The following is an 11,636-nucleotide window of genomic DNA, read 5'->3' as shown; positions in this document are numbered from 1 at the left end:
TTAGCAATATTAAACCTATAAACTCATATGGTCACACAATAGAAAGGGATTATTACCAGACAACTCAAAAGAATCACATAATTTTCAAATTCAGTACCAGAGGAATGAGAAAGATATTAGAAAACTTTTGGATTTTCTAGGGGGATCTCGGATGTGTTTTTCTCCATGAAGAGGAGGCAGCAAATCATGGAAGAGAAGAGATTATAGTAAGAAAAAAAATGATGAGATCAATGGTATTTAAGTATTAAGAGAGGACTTTAAGGAAACTACAAAGCAATGTCAGAATTAAAAACCACATGGGAGACTTTAAATACAGAACTGACACTTATAAAATTGAACTCATGCTTTAGAATACTAATTTTAAAAGATTTTGCAAGATGAACAGAAAAAAGAGAACATGATTAAGAAGAGGAGAAGCAGCATAATGATATAAAAATCATAAAGTAGAGATTCAGCAACAGATTATGTGTTTGTTTAGGATAAGCCGAAGCCATCAAAACAGAAGGGAGGATCAAAGCTATAAAATGTTTTCTGAGCTAATGATGAGTCAAATATTTATATTAAAAATTTTCACTGTTTTACACAAAAATCAATAAAAAGAAGCCCACATATCTTAGAGGAGATTTTTCAATTATAAAGTCATAAAATAAGTCTAAGTACAAAGGAAATCAAAACCTACTACCCACTAAAGTGGAAAAAATTCAAACAGTTGTCAGTCTTCTTAACAATATTAATAGTCAAAAACTAATGACGAAAGGACAAGGTTTAAAAGGCTTTCAGGAGAGAAATAAATTTTTCTTTCATATGTAGAGTCAACAGAAAGTTATCAAATGTTAAGTTCTCATGGAAAATTGCTTTAAAGATTACAGCAGCATACTAGGAAATTAAAAACAAAACAAAAAACAGAACATTCTGGAGTAGGGAAATTGTGTTGCATGCCTAGGGACCTGTAATTTTCCCTTACTCTGGCTAGAACCAAAATTCAGGTCTCCATATAGACTCTGTTTTGTCAGGTTAATGCTGTTTGTATTGGAGGTGAAAAATAACCCTAAGAATTTTGGTTATTGGTTTCTATTCCTTTATCGGCAATAAGAAATCTATTTCTTTTGTCATAGGCTAGCAGTTCAGATACAATCTCACGCTAAAGTTTAACAACCAGTTAATACATCATCAGCAGTTGTTTTCTTCCAGCCCTTGCCTTCAATACTGAATCTCTTGACATACTTTGGAAAAATCCTGGGGAAATTATTTCTTTGGGAACGTGTGGTAAAGGCTATATCTGAGGAAATTCCAGTGGAGTAAGAGGAAAATACAGCACTGAATTCAATTCACATCCCTGTGTAAACCACCCAAGTGAATTCCTTGCTAAAAGAAGGCTGTCAAAGGTTGTGAAGATGTTAATCCTAGTGCTCTGAACATGAAAGCTGATTGTACCCACCAGTCTGGGTGGTTTGGCCTGTACAGAAGAGTGTATTCTATTCTAAGCACCAAATGAAACAGAGAAACAGAAAATAAAGTGTACATAGACAGATAGAAGGCTTGGGCAGGTTTAGAAGCCAATACTGAGAGGAAGTGTTGAGGAGCTTTGGACAGTTGTTAAATGGAAGACTGAGATAGAGTGTGTAACTGATCCTAGAGGAGTTATCAGACTTTTGAAGAGGTTTAAGCGAGAAGTGAGTGTGATGAGTGGACAGTTCAACTGGCCATTCTGTCTTTCTCTTTAACTCTCCTGAAGCAAAATATATAATGCAAGCTGTATTATTGGCCTCAGAGAAGGCCTTACTGAAGTCAAATAATAAATTTCAAATTAGAAGGGAGAATGTCTAACATAAGTAGCATGTAGGATTTCGATATTCCTGCGCTAATAAAAAATTTTAAAAGTAAAGTATTAGTAGTTTTCTGAGCACATATACATCGATCCTCTTATTCTAAATGGATGAGAATTCTGAAAGATCAAGGTACAAGAGTTTTAGCCACATTGAAGCAATGAAATGACTCAGGTTCAAAGAGAATAGCTGACTTTACCAAGGGCCTCCTTATAGTGAATGACAAAAGGAAACTTAGAGGATAGAGTTGAGAGAATTTAGGCTCTTTTCCAGATTTCTTCCCTGTATTGTTTCCATAAAGCTTATACTTAAGACCAACACTGTTATTTCATGGGCTGTCCACTAATGGCCATTAGCTGTAATTCAACACCAGGAATAAGAAGCCAAAAATGCATTATCCTGTACTTGTATTGGAATTAATTTTGGATTTCTCTAAGATGAAAGGAATTGTGAAGACACAGGAAACAGTTCTGCAGTGTGAAAAAGGAAAGAGCACTTTTTGTTTTGAAGGATACATTTTCAAAGCCTACCTTTGCCAGTCACTAGCATTATGAATGTGGATCGAGCTTCAGTTTTGTTCCTACATGAAATAAAATGATATTTAACTCAGGCAAAGTTCACTGAAGCAGGAGTTATTAGACATCTATTCTGGAGCCATCTCTGCATCAATTAGTTACGGGACCTTGAGTAAGCTGCTCCTCTTGACTAGGTTTCTTTTTTTTCTATCTCTATATTGATAGATTTCTACAGTCTTAAAATATTATAGCTTCAGATATGATTTTTAGCACTGGTCTATATTTAACTTTTGTTTCCTTGGCCACAGCATGCAACTAAGTCATAGAATCTCTACTGCTCTCCCAGTTACTAGTATATTTTTTCTGTGCCCTGTTTTTGAAGATAAGTTTGCCAAAACTGCTGAGACTCTTCTGCTCTTCTTCTAGTGGAAACCAGAAGCAGTCAATGGCCCTTGAAAACTACACGAGGATCACCTAGTTCTTTTTCACAGGTTTGAATTACAACTCCCAATTGCAGCTCTTCCTCTTCCTGCTCTTTCTGAATTTCTACCTTACCAACCTAACTGGAAACCTGAATATGATTATTCTGATATGGATTGATTGTTGCCTCCACATGCCCATGTACTTTTTCTTCAGCTACTTGTCCTTTGTGGACATCAGCTTCTCCTCAGTTGTGAGACCCAAGACGCTCAATGACTTCTTTGTAAAGAAGAAAGTCATCTTTTTCTTGGGTTGTGCTTTGCAGCAGTGGTTCTTTGAGTTCTTTGTGGCAGCATAGTGTTTTTTTTTTTTTTTTGACATCCATGGCCTATGACCACTATGTTGACACCTGCACCCATTATTATATTCAGTTGCCATATCTCACAGACTCTGTATCCAGCTAGTGATTGGTCCCTATATCATCAGGTTCATGAAAACCATGACACATACAACAAATGCATCCCATCTCCCTTTTTGTGATCCCACTGTCAGCAATCATTTCTTCTGTGACATGTCCCCCTGACTTCCCCTGTATGTGCTGACACTAGGCTCAATAAGTTGGTAATTTTCATCATGGCTGGAGCTGTGGGAGTCTTCAGTGGTCTGACTATCCTGGTCTCCTACATTTACATCCTTACTGCCATCCTGAAGATCCACTCTGCCAAAGGGAGGCACAAAGCCTTTTCCACTTGCTCTTCCCACCTGAAAACTGTCTCCATCTTGTATGGTACTCTTTATTTATGTATGCCTTAGTGCAAGTTTCTCCTTTGATCTCAGCTGTGTTTTACACAGCTGTGATCCCCATGTTGAACCCACTTATCTACAGCATGAGGAACAAGAAAGTCAAAGATGCCATCTACAGTGCTGTTGCTAATAGAATGTTTTGTGGGGCCTATCTTCTTATCTAGAAAGGAAACTGGGCAGAAATCTAAAAGGACAGGCTAAATGTGTGGCTTCCTAAGATTTCAGGCAAGTGTTTGGGGGTTGGTTGGCATCCTTTTATCCATTCTTCCATGGAACTCTTCATTCATTCATAGTCAATCAATGTAGATTTATTAAGCCTTATATATGATCTTTTCTCCATAGTATACCAATATTATAGTTCAAATCCACAGTCCATTTAATTTTGCTTCTTGCAGACACCTCACAGTCGAATTATTTTTTAAAAGATTTATTATTTAATTTAAATTATTATTATTGCATCATTCTGCTAATATATTTTCTTTTTCTGCTGAATCTTTGGCATTAGAATTTTAACATGTGATACTCCAGGTTTTACACTCACATGTGGCTCCCCTCAATAAGAATATGTGGAAAACGATGTGGGGTTTTATGTTTAACTTCATGAATGGAATGAAATCTGTGGCTGTGCACACCAGTTTTGGGATGGCCTTGATACAAAGAACTATATGTATCTCAGGGTCTGAAGAGGGATTTATGTTCAACTCTGACAGACAGAGTGGTCCACAGGGCCCATTTACAGTAATAAAGAGATTTGTGCTCATCTTTAATGCATTTTGCACCTGAAAGAACTTCTGATAGAATGGGTTACACCTATATTTACTTGGGATTCAATTTTCTGATAGGTGTTTAGAGGATTACCTAAACTTCTCTAGGTTGGGGTTGGTCATGCATATGATAATGCCCTCTAAACCATGGTAATGAAGTTCATTACTTAACCAAGAATGTACAGAGAAACACTGTAGTGGAATGCAGGCTCTTAGTCCACAGCTACCTGTTCCTAGTAAGGTCAGTATATTTGTAACATCTACTCAATTTAGATTTTGTAACATATACTCAACTTAGCAGCTCAATTTAGTGGTTGTGACTACTGTGAATGAGGAGTGCTGGGCAAACTTTGAGTCTCAGCACAGTGTTGTACCACCACTGCATATGGAAAGTGGCACCCATGCAAGAGTCCCATGTTCTCTTGGAGAATTCAACTCTATCTCTCAATCTGACTTTGCCTCCTGACTTTGGGATGAAGGGACAGAAAGGAGACAGCTTCACTGAGGAAATGGATCAACATTCCTAGATGACATTATGTTGTCATGGCTGATTTGTTATAGAAATATCCTCAAAGTTTTAAGGAACACTTACATCCACCTATTTGCCTAGAATGAATTTAGCTAAGATGATTAAGAAGCTTTCTCTGAAAGTCACAATCTCTCTACTGTTTAGGTAGATTAAGTTTTCAGAACTTTTGAGTGCTTTCATACAAAGTGTTATGGGTTATCTCTTTTGATTATTGTATAATGCACAATTTCTGAAAATAGGCAATTGAGCAGTGAGTACCCACATAATCATAGCATGCTTTACAACTGTAGAGGCCTTGGAGGTCAGTTTATCCTAATCTGATTAGTGGCCAGACATTGAAGCTTGGGGAAAAATGCTTTTTATTATCTCATGCTATATAAAAGGCCAAAATATGACTTGCCATCAAATATATTTATGACAGATTCATTTAAACTCCAAGAACCTTGTTTTAGAATGAGTTTTCTAGATGGGTAAGATGTATCCCAGAATATTTGTTGGAGGTTGTAGAGAAGCAACATGATATAATAAAAAGAAAACTTAAAGCTTTATAACCATAAAACATAAACCCTTATAAATTTAGAGTTGAAAGACCACACACATTCATTTATTCAACAAATAACTATTGAACTTCTTCTGTGTGTCAGGTACAGAGCCTGGTGCTGCATACAATAATGAACAAAATGAATATCATTCCTGCATGCACAGAGTTTACAGGTTAGCAGATCTAAGAGGTACTTCTGTTGATTACTTTTGATGCATCATTCAAGTCTGTAATGGGCTTAATAGATGTGGTGAAAATATTTACCTTACAGAGAGCACTACTGTGAAGATTAAATAGAATGCATATGAAATGACTTCATAAACTATAAACATATTTTGCTGCCTCCTAGCAAAAACTATTCAGTGAAAACAGAAAAATTTTGGAAGTGTGTCAGATTCCCCAATATTGGTTCCTTTGCAAGATCTTAGAATGTGGTAATGGGAGGGGAAGTGGAGGCAGCATGGGACAGGGAAGAGGTTGAGTTTTGGAGACAGTCACCTGAATTCTAATCCTAGACCCATTACTCAAGTCTTGTGGTTTTAGTGTCATTTTTTAAATTCTACCTATAAACTAGGGATAATAATGCATAATTTACTAAAGAACTGTAACCAGTTTCTTGAATGAGCTAAAGTTCACAGGATACAAGTAGGAGGCAACTTCATTATTTTTCATCTTCACCCCTTCAAAATGCTTCTGTGTCATCGCAAACCTCCCTACCACTCATCAATATCTCAGACACATTTAATAGTTTTTCCTTTGACTCAAAAGTAAGAAACAAAGTATTTACTTTTCCATGTATTAAAATATCAAGTCCACTGTAATATCAAACTACACACCCTTTTCCAAATTAAAACATCCTCCCTTTCCCATGTCAGGTGCTGAAGTTTGTAGGGATGAAAGGGGGGAAATCTGATTTTCTATTTATTGCTGTGGCTTCTTTCCCATTCTGTAGGTGCGATGTGTGTCCAGTCCAGGATCAAATGCAGAGGTGGAAAGGAGAGGAGAAAGATGCAGAAAGGTATCAGCACTTTCTAATGACAGATGTGTAATTGCCAGCTCTTTCCCTAGGGGGATGCTTTTGTGGGTTCTTCACAGCCAGAGCACCCCTCAGCCCCACCAACCCTGACCCCTATGTTAAATCCATTAGTTCTTTGTGAAGTCACTGCCCCATCTGGCTGGACATTTATGGCTCACAAAGCAGTCCATAGCTTCTGGGCTTGACTCCTGGACTATGATTATTTCACCCCTCCAGGAGGTTGACATAAGAGAATTTCTTTTTAAGAAGGATCTGAGAATCTTCTGTCTTCCATGAGGCCAATATCTGGCTCACAGGAAAACACAGGCAATCCTAGTCCCTCCAACTCTGGAACAGTGGGCTCTGTCACTTGGCTTGGGTAAAAGGAGAGAGTGGTACCTTGACAATACTCTCCAAAGAAATCCGCCCCAAATTCTCTTCACCTCCTTTCCTCAACTTCCTCTCCTCTAGGTTTAGAGAGACCAGAGATGAATGGTCCAATCTGCTAATGCTGGAGGAACCACTATGGGATATTCCCATCCCCTTATCAAGAAGATGTCCACACACTCTGCTTTAAAATTCAGCAAGTCGATGGTTCCCTTTGCTGTGCAGAACCTTTTGAATCTGATGTAGTTCCTCTCCCTTTTTTTTTTTATTTGGTTTCCCTTGCCTTAGTAAACAAGGTATTCAAAAAGCTACTGCTAAGACATATTCATAGAGTGTACTGCCTACATTATCATCTAAGAGTTTTATGGTTTCAGGTCTTACATTCAAGACTTTAATAGAGGTTGAGTTAATTTTTTTTATGATGCAAGATAATGGTCTACTTTCATTCTTTTGCATGTGACTGTCCAGTTTTCCTAACACCCTTTATTGAAGAGACTTTCCATTCTCTTTTGTATTTTCTTGGCTCCTTTGTCAAAGATTAGTTCCACATAGATGTGTGGTTTCATTTCTGGGTTTTCAATTCTCTTCCATTGATTTGTGTGTTTTCTGCTGGTATCATGCTGTGTTGATTATTACAGCTAGGTACTATAACTGAATTCAGGGAGAATTACCTCCAACTTTGTTCTTTTTCTCAGGATCAGTTTGGCTATTCGGAGTCTTTTGTTGTTCAACATAAATTTTAGGATTCTTTGTTCTATTTCCATGAAAAATGTCATTGAGATTCTGATTGGGATTGCATTGAAAGAAACTATCACCAGAACAAAAAGACAACTCACCAACTGGGAAGAAATATTTGCACATCATATAGCCAATAAGGAGTTATTATCCAAAATATATAAAGAACTCATACAACTGAACAACAACAATGAAAACAACCCAATTGAAAAATGAGTGAAGGATCTGAAGAGAAATTTTTCCAAAGAAGATATACAGAAGGCCAGCAGGCACAAGAAAAGATGTTCAACATCACTAATTACTAGGAAATGAAAATCAAAAATGCAATGAGACATCACCCCACACTCATCATAATAGCTATAATTAACAAGATAAGTAATAACAAGTGTTGGAGAGGATGTGGAGAAAAGGGAACCCTCACACACTGATGGTGGGAATGCAAACTGGTGCACCCCCTATCGAAAACAGAATGGAGATTTCCCAAAAAATTTAAAAGAGAAATATCACATGATTCAGCCATCCCATTACTGGATATTTATCCAAAGAACATGAAATCAACAATCCAAAGAGATTTATGTACCCCATGTTCATTGCAACATTATTCAGAATAGCCAAGATGCAGAAGCACCCCAAGTGCCCATCAACTGATGAATGGATAAAGATGATGTGGTATATAATATGTATATATACACACAATGGAATAGTACTAAGCCATAAAAAAGACAAAACCATGCCATTTGAGACAACATAGATGGATCTGGAGAGTATTAAGCTAAGTGAAATAAGCCAGAGAAAGACAAACATCATATGATTTCACTCATATAGGGAAGATAAATAAACACACGGATAAGGAAAACAGATTAATGGTTATCAGAGGGCAAAAGGGTGGGGGGAGGTCAAAATGGGTAAGGAGCACATATGGTGACAGATAAGATCTAGATAATTGCTGGTGAACATGATGCAGTCTATTCAGAAACTGATATATTATAATATATACCTGAAATTTACATACATTGTAAACCAATATGACCTCGATAAAATATTTTCAGAAAATAATTATAGCATTATAGCTAGAAAGGAGCTATATGGAAATTAGATCTTTATGATTTTAGAAAGTAAATTGTATTTATTTATTTACTTAATTTTTCTGAGGAAGATTAGCCCTGAGCTAACAGCTGTTGCCAATCTTCCTTTTTTGCCTGAGGAAAATTGTCCCTCAGTTGACATCTATTACAATCTTTTTCTTTTTTTTTTTTTTGTACTGTAGGACACCAGCATAGCATGGCTTGATGGGTGGTGTGTAGGTCAGTGCCAGGAATCTGAACCTGTGAACCCCAGGCTTTGGAAGCAGAGTGCAAGAACTTAACTACCATGCCACCGAGCTGGCCCCAGAAAGTAAATGTTTAATTGAGATATAGTTTACATATAACAGTGTATTAGTTTTAGGTGTACAACGTAATGATTTCATATATGTATATGTTATGAAATGGTTACCACAATAAGTTTAGGTAAGATCCACTACCACACAGTTACAATTTTTTTCTTGTGATGAGAACTTTTAAGATCTCTCGGCAAATTTTAAATACACAATATAATTTTTTCTGCTGTACATTACATCCCCTGAATGTATTTATCTTATAACTGGAAATTTATATCTTTGACCATCTTCACTCATTTCTTTCATCCCTCAGCCCCCGACTCTGGAAAGCAACAATCTGTGCTCTGTATCTACCAGTTTGTGGGGATTTTTTAGGTCCCACATATAAGTGAGATCATATGGTATTTATCTTTCTATTTCAGAAAGTAAATTTACAAATAAATTTTAGAAATATATATTCTAAAGAAAGAGTAACTCAAAACATTTATGTAAAGAAAATGAAAATAATTATGCGATAGGCAACATAGGAAAATTGAAATATTGATTTCCAGTAATTCAAATTCCAAAAAAATTAGAAAGTATAAATCCGATGCTTATGGAACAAGCATTAACCAGTTCTTCAAAGAAAAGATCTTTAACCAACCATCATGAAGATGGTAAACAGGGTCAGAGGCACTCCACAAACCCTGACTGAACACAAATGCTTGTTCTAGATAGAGTAGTGAATGCAGTGCAGTCTGTAAGAAAACTGAAACATAACAATGTACACCTGAAATTTACACAATGTTATAAGCCAGTATGACCTCAATAAAATAGTAAAAAAATAAAATAAAATCCAGAAGTTCATTCACCTAGTAGGTAGTCCTTGTTTTGGGGAACTTTGGTAAAAGTGAGACAATATTTAGCATCCCAATATAATTTAAATCATACAATAAACTTTAGATACCTAGTTTTGTGCCTTGCTGTAATAAATCCTCAATAAATAGAGGCTATTTTACCAGTGTGACATTGACTGAGGTGCTTTTTATCTGTGACAATCCCTAAATAATGCTGCATGTAAAAAAATTGATTTCTGTGTTATTACCAGACACTTCATCACTAGTACTTTAAAAATATCTTAAACTTTTTTATTTGACAGTTGAGATTTCCCCTTAAGAGAGAAAATGCACATAATCACAAGGTTATGTTTTATATTTCTACAGTAAGGAGTTAAAGAATGAAGGTCTTTATTTGTGCTTTGCATAAATAATGAAACTGTTAGAAATAACAAGTTAAGTTAATTTACCCAAAACTCCACATTGGAATTTAAGTAATATTTGTATCTGTGCTTTATAATGCTCTCAGTTTGCAGGAGAAAACAATGAAGTGCAAGGAGCCATAATAACCCCTTTCTCAATTGTATCTTGGATTAGGAGATGAGAACAGGAATACCAGATCCCTAATGAATTATCTACAGCCCGCCCTGGTGTTGTAGTGGTTAAAATCCAGTGCACTTACCACATCAGCATAGTTCATTTCCTGGTCAGGGAACCAACCATGTGCTGGTTGTCATACTGTGGAGGCTGTGTGTTGCTGTGATGCTGAAAGATATGCCACTGGTATTGGTGTTGGTTGCCCAGGGTGGACAGGTTTCAGTGGAGCTTACAGACACTACAGACTAAGAAGAAGGACCTGGCTGCCTACTTCTGAAAAAACGGCCATGAAAACCCTGTGACTAACAGTGGAGCATTGTTTGATATAGAGCCTGAAGGTGGGAGGATAGTGTGAAAAGATTGGACAGGGTTCTGCTCTGCTGTGAACAAGGTCACTGGAGTCAGAGTTGATTGACAGCACTAATAAATTATCTATGTGATAAATACACAGTTAATTTTTATAAAATGACAAGAATGGTGTCCTGGTGCATGATGACTATTCTAGTTGTTTGTCATTATTATTGGTATTTGTATTGGAAAGGTTCCTCCAGAGAAACAGAACCAATAGGATTCATGTGTAAATATAGAATGAGATTTAAGGAACTGACTCATATAATTATGGAGCCTGGCAAGTCCAAAGCCTGCAGGGGGAGGTGGGAGGCTGGAGACCCAGGCAAGAGTAGATGTTACATTTCAAGCCCAAAGACCATCAGATTGACAATTCAGGAAAAGCCAATGTTGCAGATCAAGTCAGAAAGTTGTCTGGTGAGGAATTTGATCTGGCTCAGTGAAAGTTAATCTTTTATTCTAGTCAATGCTTCAATTGATTGGATGAGGTTCATGCTCATTATGGGAGGCAATCTACTTTCCTCAAATTGCGATGATTTTAATGTTAATCTCATTCAAAAACACTATCATGGAGATATCAGAATTATGTTTGACCACATGTGTGGGCATTGTGGCCTAGTCAAGTTGATACATAAAATTAGCCATCACAAGGGTCAACTTTCCTTTATGTCATGGTAAAATAAAGAATTATGATAATTATTCAGCACACTGAAGCAATAGAGAAAGGACTAGATTATCTAAATGGGGTTTGTTCAGACATTTCATTGTTATTTAAATATCATATTATAATAATAAACATAAAATACACAATAATAGGGAAGCTACCTGAATTTTATAAAAATTGCAAAAAATTTTTCTTCCAAATTTGTGATTGGGGAACTTGAGTTTGCTTCCATGAACACAACAGTTTTATCTAAGTTTTTCAGTTAAAATTATTATAAACAAGGCTAATGAATTTTTTT

The 11,636-nt window shown here is 36.4% G+C and overlaps 1 pseudogene; it reads left to right on the top strand.

The window, feature by feature from the left end:
* Positions 1–2,786: 2,786 nt before the first annotated feature.
* Positions 2,787–3,729, top strand: LOC106844079 (olfactory receptor 5G9-like; annotated as a pseudogene).
* The last annotated feature ends 7,907 nt before the right edge of the window (positions 3,730–11,636 follow it).

This window comes from Equus asinus, chromosome 17 (genome assembly GCF_041296235.1).
Source record: "Equus asinus isolate D_3611 breed Donkey chromosome 17, EquAss-T2T_v2, whole genome shotgun sequence".
Classification (NCBI taxonomy): Eukaryota; Metazoa; Chordata; class Mammalia; order Perissodactyla; family Equidae; genus Equus; species Equus asinus.
The sequence above is the reverse complement of the archived record's forward strand: the minus strand, read 5'-3'. Positions and strand labels throughout refer to the sequence as shown.